This window comes from Corvus cornix, chromosome 2, assembly GCF_000738735.6.
Source record: "Corvus cornix cornix isolate S_Up_H32 chromosome 2, ASM73873v5, whole genome shotgun sequence".
NCBI classification, from domain to species: Eukaryota; Metazoa; Chordata; class Aves; order Passeriformes; family Corvidae; genus Corvus; species Corvus cornix.
The window spans coordinates 27,143,438-27,165,268 of record NC_046333.1 but is presented as its reverse complement, the minus strand read 5'-3'; the positions used below and the strand labels follow the sequence as shown (position 1 = coordinate 27,165,268).

Sequence of the window (21,831 nt, the reverse complement as noted above, 5' to 3'; positions counted from 1 at the left end):
CATAGTAGAAAATAATTTCAACAGCATGATAGTTTCTATTTGTAAACACAATTGCCCCCCACCAACACAATTACAGCAAAAATACTGTATAGTTTGGTCTTCAGGATATTGATTACAGCACACATTGCTCCTTTCTTCATTGTGGTCTTCAGAGCTCTATTTTCCAGGGTGGCACTGAAGATTTAGCTGGCATGCTTACAAGATCTATAACCCCATGGTTTACCTGTCATATGTGTGGCTCAGAGTTAACCATCCAAGGGAGAAGTTGAGCAAAATTTTTTTCCTACTGCAGCTCTGATGCCTGGCAGAAGTCAGGCCTAACACGGTGATTTTCTGTTTATGAACATTTTACATTGCTCAGCCCTTCCAGTACTAGCAAAGCTCAGTGTCCATGTTTTCATGTCTGCCTCTGCAGCCTCCTCACCCCTGGCAGCAGCTCGCTCCTGACTTCTGGGAAGACCTGGGATTTATTCCCGGACAGGAAAGCTGAGGTAGGGACTGGAGAATTAAGTATTTCCTTTTATTCTAACTTTAAGAGAAATGTTTGGATTTCTGCATCCTGTAAACTGATCATTTCCATGTGCCTCATATCTCTGCTTGCCTTGTATTTATCACCTGGTCAATGCATTTCAAACTTCTTCTCAGGTGGCCTCCAATAGAAAGGATTGTAGATATTGATCTTCAAAGTCCCAGGGGACCTACAAGTGCTCTTGTTTATAAAAAGCTCTATCATTAAAAAAAAATATTTTCTGCTTCAGTCAAATCATATGAAGTCCACCATCTTCTGTCTCAGCCCCTTTAAGCAGAATTTCTTCTCTGGCTGTAAATGAGTTCAGTGTATACCAGCGACATATAAGTGATGTGGCCAAATTCCCTTTTCCTTTGCTGCAGCCAGGTGCTAGGCTGCTAAAGAAGCCAGGACTGCATCAGGCTGCTATTTAAAACCTCAGCCAACTGCTTCACAGCTGGATCCTAAAACCCAGCCTGAAGAAGCCAAGCACCACTGTGCTAACCTTACGTGAGATAAGGTCTTCGCTGCTCCCATCAGATCAATACAGTCCCCTTCTCCTGCTCCAAAATCTGCAGGTGTTCCTCATGTCTGAGGCCACAGAAGGACCCAGCAGCCCTTTCGCTGGCCATGACATTGGCAGCTACACGATTTCTCTGAGTAACCCTTCAATATTCACAAATAGAAGAAATGAAAGGGCAGCTGCTTGTGCTTCCTCAAACGAAGAGCTCCTGGCAAGTCTTCCTAAAAGCATCAAAACCCAGAAAAATAAATTCAAAACATGTTAATTCTCTCTAGCTGAAAAAACCCTAAACCCTAAATTATCCAGTAGATTAATTTTCCCTTCTTATTTTTGTTATTTCCAGTCAGCTGGTATTTTTCCCAAATTAACATACTGCTCATGTTTTTAGATGAATTTAAAACTCAGATCTTCTTCATACTGAAACTCACATCTGCTAAATTTGTGACAGCAGCTTTAACACTGCACATAATTTTAATTCTGTATTAGGAAGAAAAAAAAAGTGAATCTGAGCTAATAAATGTGTCATCCTATGTCATCCTTGCTGATAAGAATTAAAACCCACACTGTTATTTAGGACACAAATAATTGGTCATCAGGCAAATGTCAGGGCATACCCAGCTCTCTGCCCAAGCAGAATACATCTCAGGTGGTGCCAGGAGAGCACTTTGCACCAACAGTAGTGTTAATTTGATAAGGAGCACGCTAGTCTGGGGATGATGTCTGGGGAGGAGCCACTGCCAAGGGTTTCCTGGCAACCCCAAGGCTTTTGGAGGTCATTGACCCATTTCACGCATTTGAAAAGGAGAGGAAATCGCTTCATACCTATCTGGAGTCCTACAAGTTTTGTAGAAAAGCAGTGGGCTAGAGAAACTAAAGATCACAGCCCACTGGGTCTATCCTGTGGGAAACGTTTTACAAGGAACTTTCCATACAGAAAAGGGAATTAAGGAACCAAAGGCACAAACATTGTGGCAAAGCAGCCTTCATTAACTCTGCTGCTCATAGAACAACTTGAATTTGATACTGGGAAATTCCAGCCAATAATGACACCTTCAGCTCAGCAAAAAGTCTTAGATGAAGACAGGGGAGGTTTAGAGTCTGTTCAGTTACATGTTATTCAACGCAAAATCATGCTCTACAACAATTTTGAGTATTGGGATATTTTTATCTTGCTGTTATATAGAAGAATCCAAAAGATAGCTTAGGTAAGGAAATCAGCTGTGAAAGTGAAGAAAATAATTGCCTTACAAAGGGGCTGAAAGAGGAAAATAGTGCAGTTTTAACAGTTTGTATTGATCAGGTGAGTTGGTACTTTATTTCCTCTTTTTTTTTCCTGTAAAGAATACTCACAGAATATGCAATAAAGTAAGTGCTATTTCTCACAACTTTCCTCATTTTAGGCCCTGACTCTATTTTGTTTTCTGGCTTGTTTTTAAAGTCGATGGAAATAATTAAGGAGGCCCTTAAAAAACTTTTGGTTGCTTTTGGTTGATTTCATCCTTAGGTTTGTGTTGATAGAAAACAAAACCGATACTTGTTAAAACCTAATAAAAGCATTAGGTTTTTTTCCAAAAATATGATTAAAAAGCACCTAGGGAACCATGTTTTGTGATGGTGCTTGGAGGTCAGTGGAAGTCTTACAAGAGTGCTGCCACATGAATTGCCAGGCTGCTTTGCAGCATGTCCTCAGCTTGCTGTGGGCACGCACTCCTCCTCTATCAACCCTCCTAACGTGAAACAGTGGAAAGCCAGGCACAACCAAGGGCAACTTCCATGCATGAGCTCTGGCAGACGTATGGTTAACAATGAATTTGTGTGTCCAATTTATAGGGAGCCTGTCCCAATGCCCTGAAGCAAGAAAGGTTTCTGGGTTAGGGTTAGGGTTGGGGTTAGGTTAGGGTTAGGTTAGGGTTAGGGTTAGGGTTCTTGTATGGTTAGGGTTAGGGTTTAGGTTTAGGGTTAGGGTTATGGTTAGGGTTATCTCAGAAAAGAGGAGAAAATTATTGTAATATAATTTAAGGCTGCTGTGCATGGAATTATTCCAGGCTTTCAGAGAAAATTTACGTTGCTGAGCGTAGGCACAGGATACACATTGTTCCTCTACCCAAAGCCACTTTTTTCTACACCGATTCTGTTTGTCATCAATACCATCAGCTTTTTCGATGCTGCACACCCACAATATTAGAATATTTTCCTGTAGCATAAGCAATTACAATGAGATGCTGCTATGCATGAAAGGAGGAAAAACAATTGGTGTGCTGTTGGCTTTTCCTCACTACATCTCTTACCAATGACCTTTGTCCTCACAGATTGTTCCGGATCATCCTATGTATTTCTGGGATGGTACATCCACCAGTTCTCCCCACCTGCCTGCAGCTGTGGCACAGTTTCCTGGAGAGATCTGATGCAGGGCTAGGTCAGGCCTCAGTAAGCCTGCTGCTCTTTCAACCTTCCTATGGTCTCAACAGAGATCTTCTTGCATTCTTCAAAGATTAACTCACCAGATCTGTTCTTTTGGCCAGAATCATTTATGATTAGCATTATGCATGTCCCTTCCTCCTCTGAGTTATGCTGTTTTCCTGCAGGGCCCTAAATAACTGAGAGAAAGCGCTATCCTGCTGATAAGGTCAAGAGTATTTAGTTTAAAACCTGCAGAAATACATCTCACCACTGTAAGGGGTCCAGGATCACCTTTACTAATACCAGGAAAGGGCACAGGTTGAGACAGGTAGAAGCAAATCTCCAGCTGCACAGACTAGTGAAGGCTTCACATACTGATCTGAGATATTCCAAATGACACTTTACTCAGCTGAGAGGTCAAGACTTGTGCTTTGGCTGTCTCACAGAGGAACACAGAGACACGCCACTGAGATCAGCACTACCCTGCCTGGCATCTTTGGAGGTGCAAAGAAAGCTATGGACACTTACATGATTCCCTGGCATTCAGGATGGTGTTCTGATTCTCTCCTCAGCCCAGTATTAGCCTCACAGATTTTCTAGACCACTGATGGTTTCAAAACACTTTGCCACACTTTGAAATACAGCATTACATAGATGAAAACAAGGAAATACCTCAGCACTTCTTTGCATACAGTTGGCTTTTCAAAAATGTTTTCTGACTGCTTTGGAGACTCAGCTGTTGAACACACTGAGAGAAGAAAAAATGCACCTGTGAAATGTTGCATGTGATAGGAAAGAGGAGAAGCTGCTGGTTTTCCGTCATTGTGCAGTTCCCCTGATTCCCCTTCCCTTCTCCCCAGAACAAAAATGGAAAAGAACACTCAAACTGGGGCAAGAGGGTCTTTTAAGTAGCATCTGAAGTCACCACCAATCCAAGGAGCAGTCTGCTCCGTGTGTATGCACAATGTCTGGCTGAAACAACTAACAGAGCAGAACTGGTCACCAGTTTTTAGCAGTAATGAAAAGATTTCCATTAATCTCAGCTATAAATTGCAGTCAGATGGAGACAGCTGGGCTCCCACACTGCAGCACCTTTGTTTTCTACATGTCATTTCAATAAATGTCATCTGCTGGCCCTAAAATTGGTTTGTTATAGGTTGTTATGGGTTTTTTGCATCAGAATCTGAATTCCCACAGGCTTAAGAGGAGATCCAGAGTCATGCTGGCCCATAGTCTGAACTGAGGATGCAAAGCTTAAGGCAGTGAGAGCTGTTCTGTGTCTGAAGCCTGCTAGTACACCTGGCATTGAATGCCAAAATTCTACCATTCCACAGGCCAAAAATTTTGGGGGCTGTTAAAATGGTCATTGCCGATCTTTGCAAAGTCAAGCCGCTAGTACTATCATTAGCCCAGGATTTGTGCTCCATGGGATCTGTTAGATACCATGCCCTGATTAATCATTTTCTTTCTACAGTGGTACCAAGCTGGTAAATTGGGCCCCAAGGGGGGCAAAATATTAAAAATTTCCAGGTTTGCCTTTCATCTGATTTTACCCATAAATGCAGCCTCTGTGTTGTCCCTCATTCCCTATTCCCCATCCTTTCAGTGTCCCCTGACTGTGGGCCTTTACCTCTCTGGATTATTTTAAACCTCACTGATGCAGAATACCAGTCAGAAGGAGAAGGGTTGGTTGCCTGGGGAAAAAAGAGCCAAAGAAGACATTTTCATCTTTTTCACAGGGACTGATGAGTGGAAGGGTGAGTTCACAGTGGCTCTTGCAGCAATGTTCCTTTGTTCTGCCTCTATTAAAACAGACATTGAGAAATAAAAATCATAATTTTAATTTCTTGCCTATCTAAATCATTCTCCTACTACTTCAAACCCCTTTCTCACAGACAACAGTCAAATTTGCACCCATTGAGCAAAAACTGCGCCTGATAGATTTTTTACTCTTCTGTGTTTTTCTATATTTTTTGGATAGATAAACAAGAGCAGCAGTTTCTTGAGATCAAAAAAGAACCAGGACACTGACATAGAACAAAACTGCTGTTTTATTCAAACTGCTTTCTGTGGGAGAGAGAAAACTGGCTACTGGAGCTACTTCTGAGCAACCAGATTGTCACGAGGTTCAGAAATACATATCTGGGGAAAATATGTATCCCAAGCACAGCTGAACAGTAGAGGTCCAGATGTCATTCTTTTTCCATTCCAGGAAAGGGGAAAAGGTTTCCTACAAAAACATATTTTTTTCCCTGTCTCAGGAAAAGCTGTATTAATAAATAAGCATCACAGTATGAATCTCTGCCCTGGCTCCATCTGTTAAGCTACTACAAGACTCCAGAGAGAGTCTTCACACAAATAACATAAAATAGAAATGAAGAGTGGCCTGGAATTTATTTCTCAGAGCCATAAAGCCAGGAAAAGCAGATAAGTCCATGCTGCCAGGGTAAGAAACATACCCTGAACCGTTACATTTGCCTTGGTTCCTTCTCTGTTGGCCGCTAGTGTACAGACAGAACTTACTTAGCGTTGGTCAGATTTTTGACTGACCAGGTCATGTTTTTTCCATTAAAGGGTGAACCACCAAGGAGTCACAACACAGTTTCTGCCTCTCCCAGAGGAGCAAAGAAGTTATCCTGAGGCACTCTTTCCCCTTGGAACACGTGAGACAAACAGCATGGAGGAGACCCAAGGCTGATAAAGCTTCTCTATGTATATTTCTCTCCAAATGCTCTCCCAGCAGTGTTTTCTGTAGCACTGTCCTGATGCACTAAGGTTGCAGTTACAGGACAGGAGGGTGCTGAGGCAGAATAAGCACATACTGCCCTGCTGAGCTTCTTTGGAGATGAAACAGCCAGCTGCAACTGGAGGACTAACTTGGGTGAACTTGGCCTGAGAAAAGAAACTATGCTTTGGCAGGACTGCAGGTTGCTATTTCAAGAGCAGAAGTAGACTTTGGAGTAAAGTTCACTGTGTAAATGAGTTATGGGTAACATTTTAATTGATTATGTAAAGTAACCCAAAAGTACAAGCTGAGAGCCAGAGCACAGTTCTCTAGGATCAGTCCCAGGGATTCCCTCTGTAATCGATACCTCCTTAACATCTCAGCCCTTCTTTATAGTAACAATACCTACTTTCTTTAAATCCCTAATTTTCCTAATTTTTTCTGTTCTTTTTTGTTAATTAAAAATCCTGGCTAGTTTGCATCAGTCTTCAGCTAATTTTCCAAGTGTTCCTCCTGAGTTTTCTATCTTTTCTGCATCCCCACCTCTATGATCCACTTTCTCTCTGTACATCAGTCTTCTGAAACCTTGCTGATATTCATTCATGTTTGTTCATAACTGTCCAACAAGCTCTCACAATAATACTCAGTGGTTTGGAACTTCCAAATCCTTTCAGGGGATTCAAGATATCAGCTTTCCATACATTTTTTTCAAGTTTTCTTCTGAGCCTTCAGCTTTGTGCATGAGAATAACCAACAATATTATGATGTCATTTTATTAGAAAAAGCGCACTAAGGGACTGCACACAGTAGATACTCTGAACGTGTGTAGGGTAGCTCTAACCAAGAATTTCCTAGCAAATCTGCATCTCTGTGGAGATGTAGACTGCTTAGGCTATCAAGTGCTTTAGCAATCTGCTCATTACATCGTCACATCCTACCAGAGATGAGGGAGAACTCAGTTCTGCTGACTTGCAGCTTCCAGAGCAGCCATAGCAAAAGGTCAACAGCTGAACGCTGTGGGCCTTGGGACCAAGGACTCTGTCTGTCACCTGTGTTACTTGTTGGATTGCTAAAGAAAACCCCCAGCAGCCATGTCAGCAGGCTTATGCCACACGTTGGACACGCAGGTTACCTTGTTCTTGCTTTCTTCAACCCCTGCAGCTCAGGCATCACCCTGCCTCCACCAGATGCCACTGGGGCCTCTTCACCAAGGTAAATCACTTGCCAGCAAGGCACTCTCCAGCCCCTTAGAGTACCATGTCCAGGTACCACCCCTCTCTGGATACAAGGTATCCAGGGCTTCCCAAACTCCATGGTGCATTTCTGCTCGTATCTGTGATGGACTTGACCTGTACAACACAGCCTGGACGCACTTCCACAGCGTCTGCAAACATGCAGAGTATCCGGCACTGGCACGGGCATGGTGATGAGTCCTTGGGCCCACCTTCCTCCTGGATAGGGTGGACCACCAAGGACTCATTTTTCCTCCCTCTATTCATGTTAATTGTTTCACCTGGTCTCAGCATCCTGTGGTTTATGGACCCAAATGCCCCTCCCTGCCTCCATGTTGGGCTTCTCTATATCCTGCTTGTAACCATGGGACTGAGTTATGTGCTGCATAATGTGCAGCAACCTGTTCATGTGAATTGGCCTGGCACACAATGCTCCTAGCAGCTGTTTAATGCTTCTTGACTGGATGTCTTGCTAATCGCATTCTGAACAGCTTTTAAGCCTTCTTCTATGTCCTCCCACTGAGAACTATTAATGCCCACCCATAACCTCTGCTTCTGGGCCCTTGCTTTCTGCTTCTCCTCCCACCAGTCCCTCCAGCACAGAGGTCCCAGGCTGACATCCTCTCTAGCATCCCTAATCTCTCTCTTTCCCTCCACTTTGTAACATTTTCCCTTTTGGGTTGCCAAATTGTCTCCCTGCCCCCAATACCATCTCATCCACTGATTACTTAAAACTCACGCATCACTTCTGTCACCATTTCCATATGAAAGCGTACAGTTTCTGTGACAAAGCTGTCATGGCAATTTGTCAGGTTTTCACATTATACATAACCTGCAAAACTGCATATTATTAAACATCTTCTGATGCTCCCAATTACTTAAAAAATATTCCATTGCCAAATCCCACTGCTCTATTCAGTCAACATTTGTCATCTGGAAGAAACTTTCCACATCAAATTGCTGTTGCTTCAGGGCATTGATGAAGGAGGGTGCTCTTCTGTCATGCCTGCAGCAGACTTTGAGTAGATCAAAGCCTCTAATACTTTTCTGCCTTGGCTGGTGGATGGACTTAAGAACCGCAGTAGGACGGGCCACTAGGGAACACAATCACTTCCACATACATCTTAAAAAATTCCTCAAAAATGTCACACAATAGCTGTTGTCAATATTTTTGAAGGGCACTCCTCGTTAACATATACATTTTGGCCAACTACAGTCAAACAAATGCATGCTGATGATAGATCTAGACACAAATCAGATAATCCAAAAAACCAACCTGAAACTCAGGTAGGTACTGACAATCCCACACTCACCTCCTTGGAGCACACAGAAGTGCTACATAAGCCGGGCAGAGCCACGTATTTCGTACACATCTGTGCTGCTGTAGAGACTTTTCATTCACTAATTTCATCTCCCATTTCATTTGACTTACAAACACCTATTCTGAATCTGGCTCAGCATCCCATTATCAGCAGATGGATTTTGCTTACTTTTTATTAGGCAATGAGGCTTAGGTGCAGGAGAACATTTTATTTCCTTTCTGATTTTAACTTCAAGTGTAAGCACATGCAAGTATTTTTCCATCTGTTACCTGATTTTCTTCTTCACAAGCTTCAGACTTTACTGGAACTACTTCATCTTGAAAAAAATTCTTGCTCTAAGAAAGAATACTGAGACTGCTCAGGCTTTTCCCTATGGAAAGATGAAAGGTTTAGTCAGGAATAATGCATTGACTGATTTCCAATTTTTAAATTCCCCATTTTTTAATTCCCAAGAAACCTTTTTCTTGTATAAAACCTATATTAATAAGTTAATAGTTAATGAATCAATTTTCAAGAATTAAAATTTAAAATTGCTTAATAAATAGTTTAATAAAGTGACACATCAACTAGCTTTTTCTTCTCTACATGTAGAGTGACTTCTGGTTTATTCCTTTTTTTGATGAAAAATCACATTTGCTGTGCATTTTCTGAACAACTTCTGCCATTATATTTTGTATTTGAACCTATTGGGATATTCTGGGATAAAAATCCTATGGGAAGGAAAAAATATGTTAAAAAATTTGTACCTGTTTCTAGATTTAGGTCAGGCAGTACAACATACATTGCCTTCCCACAACCATTCAATCTCCACCAAGCTCAGCAGCATCCTGAGGTTCTTCTTTGGCATTATCAAGGAGACATTATTATATTTTTCTCCATCATTTCTCAGGAGCTGTCATTTTGGAGTATCTGCAGGGTATCCACTGTGATGTGTGATAAATTCATTCCTGTGTTAGTGGATTCTGAATGCAAGAGTGGCTATGGATAGATTATTTCCCAGACAGGATTGTCTGACCTGAATCCTACCCCTCTAATGAAGTCAGAAAGGCAGTTTTTTCTCTGCACTGTGTGGAAACACTCCACAACAAACTCCATGGCCTCATCCCAGTGACAGTACCCGTGCCTCCTCTATATAGTCACATTTGTCCCTCTCTGATTTTACCAAGTGAGCAGGAAAATAGTGATGGCGGTTCTAACTCACTATTGAAGGAGTTACCACTTGACAAAACATCCATCTCCTGGGTGAATGCCTTTACTTTCTAGGACTTCTACCTTGTAACAACTTCTATGAACTTTCCACCCTCCACATACTCTCCAGTAGCCCCAAAGTGCCCACCTCCTTCCTTGATACGTCACAGTGTTTCTCAGCTTTTCCTGCCATGGTATCAGAAGCTGTAGCATGCATCAGCTTTCATTTCTGTGATGTTTTGTTTGAGTTTCTGATTTTCACCTTTGTCTCTTTATGGTGAACTTTTCACATCCTCTTTCAAGGCCTCTTTTGGCTCTGCTATAGTCATAGTTGGTATCTGTCAAACCCTAAACAATGAAGCTGTGCTCTTTTCTTGTCAATGTTCTGCTGTTAAAGAAACAACCAACCAAAAAAAACCCCCAAACCACCAACCCACACTCACACATATGCACACAAAAGATTTAGGGATTTCCAAACCTCTTTCAAATCATTCTGTTTCATTTGTATAACAATTTTTCTGAAAGATTCAATGCCTGGTGCTACCAAATACTTACCCATGCATCTTCCCAGAAGACCTAGTATCCCACATCTCTTACCTACTGCTCCCAATAACTCCAGTTCCCATTTTCAAGATCAGTAAGAAGCCAGTCTGAAAACTGGATGCAAATAGCACTGCATTTGTCCCTCTGGGATCATCAGGGTCTTGACCTCCTTGAATCTTGCTAACTTTATAAACTCTTGCAAAATCCATTCCTGCAGCAACAATAATAATGTCTAACCCTTTCAGCGTCACAGTAGGTTCCATTAACTTTGGTCAGTTATGATTACTTTGCATTGCAAAGGCTTTTCTAGCAAAAGATGTAGTAGGGTTTTCCAGTGTAAGTGGCATTGTCACTCAGTGGTTTGCTTCAGCCTTTCCCCCTTCTTTCATGATACACAGTTTTCTCTCACTACAATTGCATTCAGATTTATTGATCCTTGTACACAAATGATCTCTTTTTATTGAACTTCCTAGTGACTGCTGAGGTTTCCCCAACACAGAAGGACTTCCAGCCTCTTTGTGAACGTTGCAAAGAGACACTGGAAAAAAGAATTCAAGAATCCAGCATTGTTTGGAAAAGAAGCACCTGTCTCAACTGAAGAGGCAAACAGAGACATTTCCCAGGAGGTAAAACAAAACACTCTGGCCAATAGGAAAGCAGAGTTCTTCATCTACAACTTACCAGAAGTCAAAATACCTGCTGAATATTTGCCTGAAATATCTGCTGAATTCTACCTGAGGGCAACATTACACAGGGAAGGTACCTTCTGAACTTCTTCCTCATGAGTGAGGATGGATGGATGGATGGATGGATGGATGGATGGAGCAAATGGCAAAAATAGAAAGATGGACAGACACTGGAGATAACAAGAAAATAGTATCAATAGGATGGCAGAAGAGAATAAAAGTTCTATTGAGAAGGAGTGTATCCTGTTCTCTCCCCTAAAACTCATCCTCCTCTGAACTCTGCTACTTTGCTCTTCATTTTATGTCTTTGCTCCTTTCTGCTCCCTGGATTATCCTGTCTCTGCAGCAATATTTATATCCTGTCCTTGTATTCTGAAAGCCCATTTTGCCTCTGAGATGAAAGCCCCTTCCTCCTTTCCCTGTATTGTTTTAATTCCCTAAAACTCCATTTCTCATCAACACTTCTGAGCCCATTACATTTCCTATTCTTCCCACAAGACTCTCTCTTCCTTTCTCTGTAAAAATTTCTTCTTTTGAGGATGACAAATTTGTTTTTTCCTAACCCCCACTGAAACACATACTCTTTCCCATTTTTACCTGATTGCTATTTTTATGCAAATCATTCCAGCTCCAATTTTTCCATCATAAAATTATTTGTTGTCTTCTTCTATTTCCTGAGTAAAATCATAGAGTAATTTGGGTTGGAAGGGATCTTAAAGATTACCTAGTTCTAATCCCCCACACAGGCAGGGACATCTTCCATTAGATGAGGTTACTCAAAGACCCATCCAGGCTGGCCTTGAACAATTCCAGGGATTGGACATCTACAGCTTCTCTCCGCAAGCTGTTCCAGTGTCTCACCACCCTCACAGTAAAGAATTTCTCCCTCATGTCTCATCTAAACCCATTCCCCCTTGTCCTGTCACTACAGGCCCTTGTAAAAAGTCTCTCACCAGCACTCTTGTAGCCCCCTTTAGGTACAGGAAGGGTGCTCTAAGGTCTTTTCCAGGCTGAATAACCTCAGCTCTCTCAGCCTGTCTTCAAAGGAGAGATGCTCCAGTGCTCTGAGAGTTTTGTGGCCCTACTTTGGATGTGCTCAAGCAGGTCCATGTCCTTCTCATGCTGGGGCCCCATGCAGCATTCAAGGTGGGGTCTCACAAGAGTAGAAGAACAAAATTCCCTCCCTGGCCCTGCTGGCCACGCTGCTTTGGATGCAGCCCAGGACACAACTGGATTTCTGGGCTGCAAGTACACATTGCTGGGTTATGTCAAGCTTCTCGTCAACCAACACCCCCAACTCCTCCCCAAGGCTGCTCTCAATCCATTTTCTGCCCAGCCTGTTTGTGCTTGGGATTGCCCAAGCCAGGTGTAGGACCTGGCATTTGGCCTTGTTGTACTCCATGAGGTTCACACAGGTCCACCTCTCATGCCTGCCAAGATCCCTCTGGATGGCATCCCTTTCCTCCAATGTGTCGACTGCACCACAGTGCTCAGTGTCATCAGCAAGCTTGCTGAGGGTGTGCTCAATCCCACTGCCCACATCACTAACAAAGATGTTAAACAGTCCCAATACAGGCCCCTGAGGAGCACCACTCATCACTGCTCTCCACATAATATTTCACTCTCCTGCCCAACCATCTTGCCCACAAGTTCCCTCTCTCAGGCTCCCTCTCCTCTTCCAAACCCAGCCCTAGATTCTCCTTTCTACAGGCCCCATTCTCCTTTCTTCTCTGAGATCTCCTCCAAGGCTTTCTTTCACCAGCTTTTTTCCCAGACGTTTTCCTCTCTTTCAAAACCCTAAATCCACCTGCAAATCTCATCTTCCATTTAGTTCACTAAGCCCTTTCCTCACTTATGCTCATCTCTTTTCAAGCCTTTTGCTGCAGCAAGGCAAGCCAGGACATTCAGCAGCTCATATTGAGAAGCATCCACTTCATCAATCACAAAAGGATGTTGACAATAGTTTCTCAAAGGCTAAGTGAGTCACTGTTTCACTGACACTATCCCTGCCCATTCTTGGACAGCTCATTTAACAAACAAGTGACCATACCAAGGCATTTGCTCTACTGACACCAACAGTGAGCAGTAGAGCACAACCAACAGAAGAAGAAGATATTCTGATGGTAATATCAGCTAATACAGCATTTTGCAGCTCTTTTCCTTTTGATTTAGAAACCCCCTATGTTCTAATAGCACTGAATGTTTCATGTGTTTTGTTTCATCTCTAAGTCCCTCCAGCAAACTGTAAACTTTGTGCTTCAACAAACAACACTAAAAGTCAGTCCAACTTGAACTTACATATTGCTACAGAAATTACAAAGGATCTTGCACAAAACGAGTAAACAGACTCTGAATTTTATTGTAAGACAAAGATAACAAGCGAAAAGACACCAGCAAGAGGAAGCAGTGTTCCAGTTTAAGATACGAAGGACGTTTGGAGGACATGCCATCTATATTCAAAAGAAACTGGATTCACAAGTTTTAAAAAAATCTGGTAAAAATAAACCTATTTCAGTGGATTAAACCAGACTACTCTGTTCTACTAGCATTTCTAGGTTGTTTCCATTCAACAAAGAGGTTTAATCCAGTTGTGCTCCGCGTGTGTAAAAGATACAGGTACTACCTGTTTGAAGTGACGGAGCAGAATCTGGGGCCACAGCACTTAACTCTAGCAATTACTGTACAAAACTCAGGATGATTCCTGGATTTGCATATAACTTGAAACAGGATCAATAATTTCAGACTTACACACTGCAGGAGAAGTGTGTTGGACTGCAAGAAAAACTTTCTTTTCATGCGACAAGTGCAACAAATTGAGTTTGCCAATCCATGATGTTCTTATTTTGCATGGGGCTTTAAGATGTCACCTTTACAGCCAGTCAAGGTCAACGTGAACCATGACTGTGTCTCTGAGGGTGGAAGTTCAGTCCGTGGGCTGCATTCCCAATAAGGCTGATAGAGTAAACTCAAATTAAGTCAGTGGGCAGGAAACAGGGCTGCCATACCTAAATCCTGATATTGCCTAAGGCCAAAGCAGTACAGCTCAGGAGGTGAGGAGGATTTAGTAACACTGGATACACCTCTTCTCCCAAGAAAAGTAACTTATCACCATCCAGGTTTACCTAGCTTTGGACAGTGCTCTTCTTGAGAATGATTTCTAGTGGCATGCTGGTGATATCAGTCACAAAAACCATGCTTCAAGGAGAAATTAGTTCCCTTGTGGTCTCTGCTGCTGGAGATTGCATCGTCCCTAAGGCATCATCAAGTTGCTTCTTGCCCTTCTAATCTCTCCCCAGCCACATGCTCTTCCAGTTTCTCTGAAGCTCTGCTGATTCAGAGTAGCAATGCAAATGGAGGAATATATCCCTGGGGAGAAGGGTCAGCTCCCAGCTTGGAAACAGAGCTAATTTTCAGATGTCCTTTTTCCCACACGAAGAAGGAGCATCCATTCTGCCCCTTCCTCCTCCCTCGCTTCTGTATAAGAAAATAAGCATTAATAAATAAGGATAATGAAATTAATCCTTGTTGTGGCTGAGCCTTCTTGTAAAACACAGTGAACTGCTGCACTCAGGGAGTGAGACCAATGGCAGATTTGTATTTCAAGTGATATTATAAATGTTAATTCTTCTATGTGTTTTTCTTTGTTTTAAGTTTACACATGCTTGTTTTAAACAAAACAACCTTGACATTTAGGAAAAATTTTAACATCTTTTTGGACTTCCATTTTCAAAAACAACTTTTTCACAGAAACCCACCTGAGTCCCACAGCTGCATAGGGAGTTTATAGCATTTAGGTGATTCTTCAGGTTTCCTGTCCCTCTACCTCCATTGCTCAGGAAAACTGTGCTCATAAATTAATATCCTGAAGATCCTAATGTGAGCCCCTGCACTGAGTCTTGCTTCAAAACTGGGGACTCCTTCCACATATAATAATTACAGCTAAGGCTTCTTTATTTAACCCAACACAAAACCACAAGTATGAGGAACTACAGGTAAGCCAGCACCCCTCCTACAACTAACAGATCTCCTTACAAGCCATTGGCAAGGTATTGCATAGCTCCAGCCAGCCCCAATCTACAGAGGAAATTTTTTTCCCACAGGTCCCAGAGGACCTGCTTTCTGCACTGGGTGGTTTTCTGCCCTTCCCTTCCGTGCAGCTTCAGCACAAGAAATGCTCCTTCACTAAACAAGTGTTCAGAGGAGAGCACCCAAGCGTGTCCTGGGCTCGACCTGACTGACTGAAGAGGTGGAAAACCTTTCCTTTCTCTCCCAAGGCCTCTCCTGGCTGCTGGGTGTTTGGATGAAAAGGGGTCTCTGGCACAGCTGGCCCATGGGGTGATGTCAAGCAATGACAGTCCAGGAGGGAAGCACTTGGCGGATGGGGTGAAAAGAGGCAGAAGTCTGAATGAAAGAAGTCAGTTTGATCTCAGACAAACAGAAGGGCAGGAAAGTTAGAAATCCTTGACGCCACAGTGACTTTACAGAATATAAATGTATGGTTAACAGGAGATCCATCTTTAGTCATGAATGAATACTTAGGTCACACATATATTTAAATATACATACTGCCAATTTCCAAAACAAGATGAATGGTCCCCCTGCTTTCCACTTTTGCTTGGCCTGGGTGATAAAGGCAGGAACCATTTTTACATCCCTTCCCACTGCCAAATTCTAGCTACCATTTCTCTTGATTACCATCATAGCTAGAAAGAGGCTGTGAAGCCTCTTAAGAGCCCATGCCTTCCCCACATCCTGGCCATGCTCACTGCTTGGCTCCTCCTCTCCTCCCTCAGGTGAGCAACAAGAAAATCGCCGTACTTCAAGAACAGCAACTTTTCATAAAAGAATAATAACTGCAGTTTCCCAGTCTACAAAATTTAACCCTTCACTTACTCTCCACTTTTTCTCACTGCATAAACCTGGACCACAACTGTAGTCAAACACAGCCATGTAAACACCTCACTGTCCAGCTCCACACTCAGGTCCTCACCAGGGCCAGATTAATTGTCATGTCCTGGTTCTGGTTCCATCAACATTACTTCCTTATGGGGCTGAAGGAACCTTGAAGTAATTGCCAGTTTTGATTAAGAGGGAATAGACCAAAGTTATGTTTCATCTGTGATGGTGCCTTTCTTTCATGCTGTGCAGGATACATTCATTTTCTCCAGACAAGTATTTCCATTTGTTGGCTGTGTGGACATCTTGCACAGAACCTCTAAAAGCTCTACAACTTCTCTGGAAGCAGTGGAAATATCCCAAATACACCAGGACCCTGGTATCTCACTTTGGGGTTCAGGGACACAGGGCAAAATATGATGGGGCTAAAATTCAGAGTTTGGGCTATCACTGAGGTGACTCTTCTGAAGAATTTTCCATCTCTTTGCACAGCTGGAAACCAACAAATTTCGGTTAGATACTAGACACCTGATAGGCTATTATCATAGAATGGTTTGAGGTGTAAGGGAACTTAAAAGATTGCCTATTCTATATATATATATAGATCAAGCTAAAAATTAATCATATATTGATATCAAAGTAATTTAAAACTCTGAAAATTTGGATTTAATTCAGTACGGCAAATCACCTCAATGTAAATAGCAGGTTTTTAAAATGTTGAATATGTATTTTGTACCTACTTTTGGAACCATAATTGAACTGCATCAATGAAGAACCACTGCCGAGAACACAAATAGCTTCTGTGTAAAACTTACACTTCACTTTTACTTATTGTCTGTTACTCTGGAAGATAGAATACAAGGAATTTTCATATACTTACAGTGTATATGCTCAGATTCCAATTGATAGCATTTTACTATTTTAGAACAAATGACATTTCTTATTTACTGAGCTATTAATACTTCAGTTGTGATTTGCTTTTGTTGGCATGTGGGCTATTCTAATTTGTAAGAGCAGTTATCTGAAACTCTGATCAATGTCCTGAACAGAGAAAAAAAATAGTGAATTTACCCTTAAAATGTGCTGTATTTTAAAATGGTTTATAGCAATGGAAGTATAATCTGGAGTTTGAACCTGAAGATTTTAAAATGCTTAGATAGCCCTCTGTCCTTTGTGTGTAAGCACAGGCCCAGAGAATCAAGCAAGTATTTCTGCTTTTTAAAATTCCAGCCTTGTTTTTTGTTGTAGCTTCATCATTCTTTGGATGCAACTATACTGAAATAAATACAGTAAAATGAAAAAAGCATTCAGTGAGAAGTTAGGGCTATATAAATATATTTTACTAATTCAGAAAATTCTGGCCCTAGTCATTTTGCCAAGAGCTTTCCCCAGTTTCAGCAACTTCAACTTAGGTGGAAAATATGCATTGTTTTTTTGCTGATTTTATCACATTATTTTATTTTACTTACATAATAACAAGAGGCACTGCATTTTAATTTCAAATGCAATTTTAACTAGATTTAAATTCAAAGTTTTTATTATGTTTGGGGGTTTTTTTTCAATTTAAAATCTGACTTTAGTAATTTAACCATTTTTGTCTACCTCCTCGAAACTCATACAATGAGCTGGCTTGAAAAAATGACATTTCACATGGAGTTGCTCAGTCCTGGAAAAGCACTTTTCAATTTCCAGATGGAGCTGGTTTTCTATTTTCTGTTTCATTTAATAAGAATATTTTCTGACAGTCATAAAGTCTACACTGAAAGGCAAAAACCTGTCCTGTGAGATATTTGTTCTGCCTCAGAGTGATCTGAGAAAAAGAAGTAAAAAGACCCAGATCCGTTATAAATGAGGCAAAGTATTACTTTGCAATTTAGAGATCTCAATCACTATTCAAAGTCTCTGTCCATGTCCACAAAAATTGGTCAGAAATTCTGCTTTCTCTCAGTCTGGGAAAAAATCAGTTCTGGCGCCATGAAATGGAATTACCTTCTTGCCAGCTCTGCCCCAGACATGCTCAGGTTGGCCTTTATTTGCTGTGTGTTTATTCTGTGACAGCCAGACAAATGACATGGTTCTATTTCTGCATCCACATGCTACCACTGAACACCTCCCTTGAATAAATCCCACTCTTTGATGCTGCTGGGACCAATTTCATTGCACCTCCCATCAACAGATGTCCCTTCAGCTTTGCTTTTCTTTTTTCCTGTGACAGGTTAAGGGCACAGCTTCTCTGAGAGGGTCTTAAAATCAGCTTGAATAGACAAGTGCCACCTCAAGAGGCTCTCTGTTGTTTTGCATTTTGAAGAAAGTGGGTGAGATGTAGTACATTTTGATGTTGTTACCCTTAGCATTCTTTTTGCACAGGTAAGGATTACTGTGTAAGGCTTTCACTATGTGAAAACTGTTTGCTTTAGTCTGAGTAAACTGAACAGTCAAAAAGAAAATAGCTGCAAGACATCGTTTAAAACAAATCTGTTCCCTGACATGAATAGCCAAAAGCAGACAGGCAGATTAAACTGTGATTATTTAATGCATTAAGAATCAGTTGGGCATGTTCACAGGATTGAGACTGAGTTGTTGATATATATTAGTGTCCTGAATGTCCAAAATATCAGAGCTGCATTAATAGCAAGATATTACACTGCCAGTAATAGCTACCTGACTATGATTTACTGCAGTTTTCTGCCTAATAAACAAGTCTGAACATACTCAGTGACCAGAGCAGTGAGAGTGACGTCTTATTATAAGCTGCTGCAAACAGAATATCAATGTAGAAAAAAATCCTTTCAGCTGCATGTGCAGAGGATAGATCAACCTTGCAGAGTATCTTACTGATGCAACTAAGACTAGAGGTAAAAATTCCCCTATCCTTTCTTTATTGGAATGATTACATTTTCCCTTTTTTAACCTTTTCACATACATCTGTCTTGTAGCATTCATCACTGCCCAGAACCACTGGTTTCACCTTTGTACTGGGGCTGGCCTGTACAAATTACTCGTGAAGAGAGGAGAGAGGTCTGCATACCATGGAGTAGGAAAATAGTGAGGTTTACAGTCAGTACTTTGTCGTATTTGTGATGGTACAGATCAAGTTCTAACTCCAGTTTTACTTGCAAAAACCAGATGCTTCCCCAAGGGAGCTGTTAGAATGCAGGACTTTCCTGACGCAGCAGCATGGCTGTCCAGACCCATGCAGCCAGTCAAGGCATTGCTGCTTCCTTGAAAAGGTGACTTTAGCAGAGCTATGAGAAAGAGAAGGTACAAATCCTGCTGCTCAGAGGGTGATAAGAAGAAGCCAAACTGACTGTGACCAGCCCAATCCTATACCGTGTCCAGAGCTCCACCCCAAGTGGAAATTTCTAAGTTGTCCACTCCAGGATTTCCAAAGCCAGGGGACAAACCCTTACTACTGCAGACCACACAATAGGAACTTAGCAGGCAGAAAAAGAGAGCACAGTGTCCAGGTGAAACCCTGCTCCTGGGTGGGTTTCCATCATCACTCTCCTTGCTCTCACAGTGAGGCACAACTCCCACTCAGAGCAGCAAAAGGCAGGAGTGGTGCTAGACCTCACTTTGTGCTGCTCTCCCATCTCACCTCCTTTCCCAAAGCCAGATGGTGCTGTGGGCTGGCAAGGGGGAGCATCTTGAAGTAGCTGCTAAAAGGAATGTGGCTCTTGGCTAGAATTCAAAAGAAAGCAAGGTATATTTAAGGAAGGTGTGTATGAGGTAAGAGGCAAAGGGAGCCTTCCTCTACCAGGTTTCCTTCGTGACTGATGTCAACCACCTTCGCAGACACTTGCCCGCTTTGAAACCACTTCAGGTGGGACATGAGGAGATCAAGAGCTTGGGATGTGAGGCTGCATCACTGAGCCCACCTTTCTCCCTTGTTGTGGGGGTGCTGATGAAGTGGTGACTAAGCCTTGTCCCTCCTCCCTCCACAATAGACTCCATCCCTCCCACTGTTGGCCAGATTTTGGGTGGAGAATTGCTGTACCTGTTCCTTTCCTTACAACCCTCTGTTGATCCTCTTACTAATCACCTCAGGGCCACACCTTAAAATACTGAAAAAGGGGCTGCAGCAATGGCAACAGCACAGCATATCTGGAGGAAACTCAATGGGTAAAGCAGTAAGTGTAGAAGATGGAAGCACCACTGTTGCACAGACGCAGCATGACAGAGACAAGCAGTGGGTGCTTGGTGGTCCTGCCCAAATAAATGTGTGCCAAATTGCACCCTAAAACATCACAGCTGCACTCTGCCATGCACAAAGCTGAATTTCTGAGAGCATTGTGCCTGCAAAGGGATTTGGAAGCAACAAAAATAGGGCATAGAATAGAAAAAAAAAATCCTTGGGTCCACTGTTTGAGCTACACAAACCCTCATTATTTTCCAGTCAAAAACACCTCCATGCATAGAGTTTCTCTGATGAGTGAAACCAAGGACATTCCAAAATGATTCATGAGTGTGTAACCTGGCTACAGCTGACAATGACTGTGCCTTGGCAGGCTGGGATGACAGACTGAAAGATGAGCTCCTAATAAAATCAAGCTCAAAAGCAAAAGTAGAGAAAGCTCTAATGGCTGATAATTTAACACAGAAAAACAAGATATAAACAGTACACAGGAGTGCTCTGGTGTGCAGTTATGACCTACGTGGTCATGCAATAAAACAGGTACCTGTAATAAGGCAGATATGAGCAACAGTCTCATGAGCCCAGAGAGGTGAGGGTACAACAGCAGGACATCCTATTACAAGAGAAGCAAACGTTAGAACACAGGAGGTTTGCAGCAGAGGTGGACTGCAAAGCAAAAAGCATGCCTGGTGAGAGGCAAGGTGTGCACAAAGACCCACATACAAACCCGTCCTGCTTGAGTTCAGTGCAGCTGGACTAGCAGACAAGATCAAGCCATACAGGTAGAAACAGGAACACAGATAGTTTGGATTTTGCCATAGGTCAAAATAAGATAAAGATGGTGATAAGGCAATTGTAACTCTCCATCTTAACAGTTCCTAAAGAAATTTCTGTAACATTTAAAGTCTGGAGACAAACAGTTTTCGGCAGAGTAAAAGAAAAAGTCTAAACATGAACACTGTCTATGTGAACAAGATTAGGAATTAAAACAGTCCCCATATGCAAAAATGCAATATTAAAATGCAGGTACAGTCAATGATAGGATAATGTCAGCATCCAGGTCTTTTCCATAATAAATGTGTATTTTGCTTCAGTACTAGAAAGAAAAGGCTTAAAACGATTGAACCCAATAACAAATCCACCCGTGGTGGAATTCATAAAATGACAACTCACATCAGAGGAAACTGAGAAAAGGCATACTGATTAATTTAAAAACTCACCAAGTCTTTGCAAAGCCATGTTATCTACAAGTACTGCTCATAATAAGGGCCAGAATAAAGGAGAGATGGCAACTTACGAGGGAATTGTACTGTTTCTAAAAGGTGGAGGAGCCCTTGATGTAGGTGAGAGAAAGAGAGAGACAACAGATACAAACAGCTCCTTGAAGAGTCACACAGAAGGGCGATACTGCTGCCTATTTAGACTGGGACACCAGCGATAAATCCTGGCATCAAATAAAAAACCCAAATGCTGCCAGAGTGCTGCTTCCCAAATCACTGGAAGAGACTATTTTAATTAGAACTATATCTGAACTCCAGACAACATTTGCATTATGTAAGAAAAAAGAAAAACTAATGGTTTGCTCACTGCTTTGTACTAATAGAGAGCTTTATCCTATCTGTTTCTGGGGTGCTTTAAAATTCCCAAAAGACACAATATTCACAAAGGGACAT

At 41.9% G+C, this 21,831-nt stretch overlaps 1 long non-coding RNA gene across 6 annotated transcripts in view; it reads left to right on the top strand.

The window, feature by feature from the left end:
- Window positions 1–11,996, top strand: part of LOC104688917 — a 37,473-nt gene extending 25,477 nt beyond the window's left edge. For 2 of the 6 annotated variants that reach the window (XR_005601379.1, XR_002045323.3), the window contains exons 3-5: window positions 416–491; window positions 3,341–5,188; window positions 6,006–9,471. This is a non-coding gene — a long non-coding RNA (uncharacterized LOC104688917). Of the gene's footprint in view, window positions 1–415; window positions 492–3,340; window positions 5,189–6,005; window positions 9,472–10,914 lie in introns of those variants that run through there. The other 4 variants (XR_005601380.1, XR_751709.4, XR_005601381.1 and 1 more) reach the window with 4 other exon arrangements.
- Window positions 11,997–21,831: the final 9,835 nt, after the last annotated feature.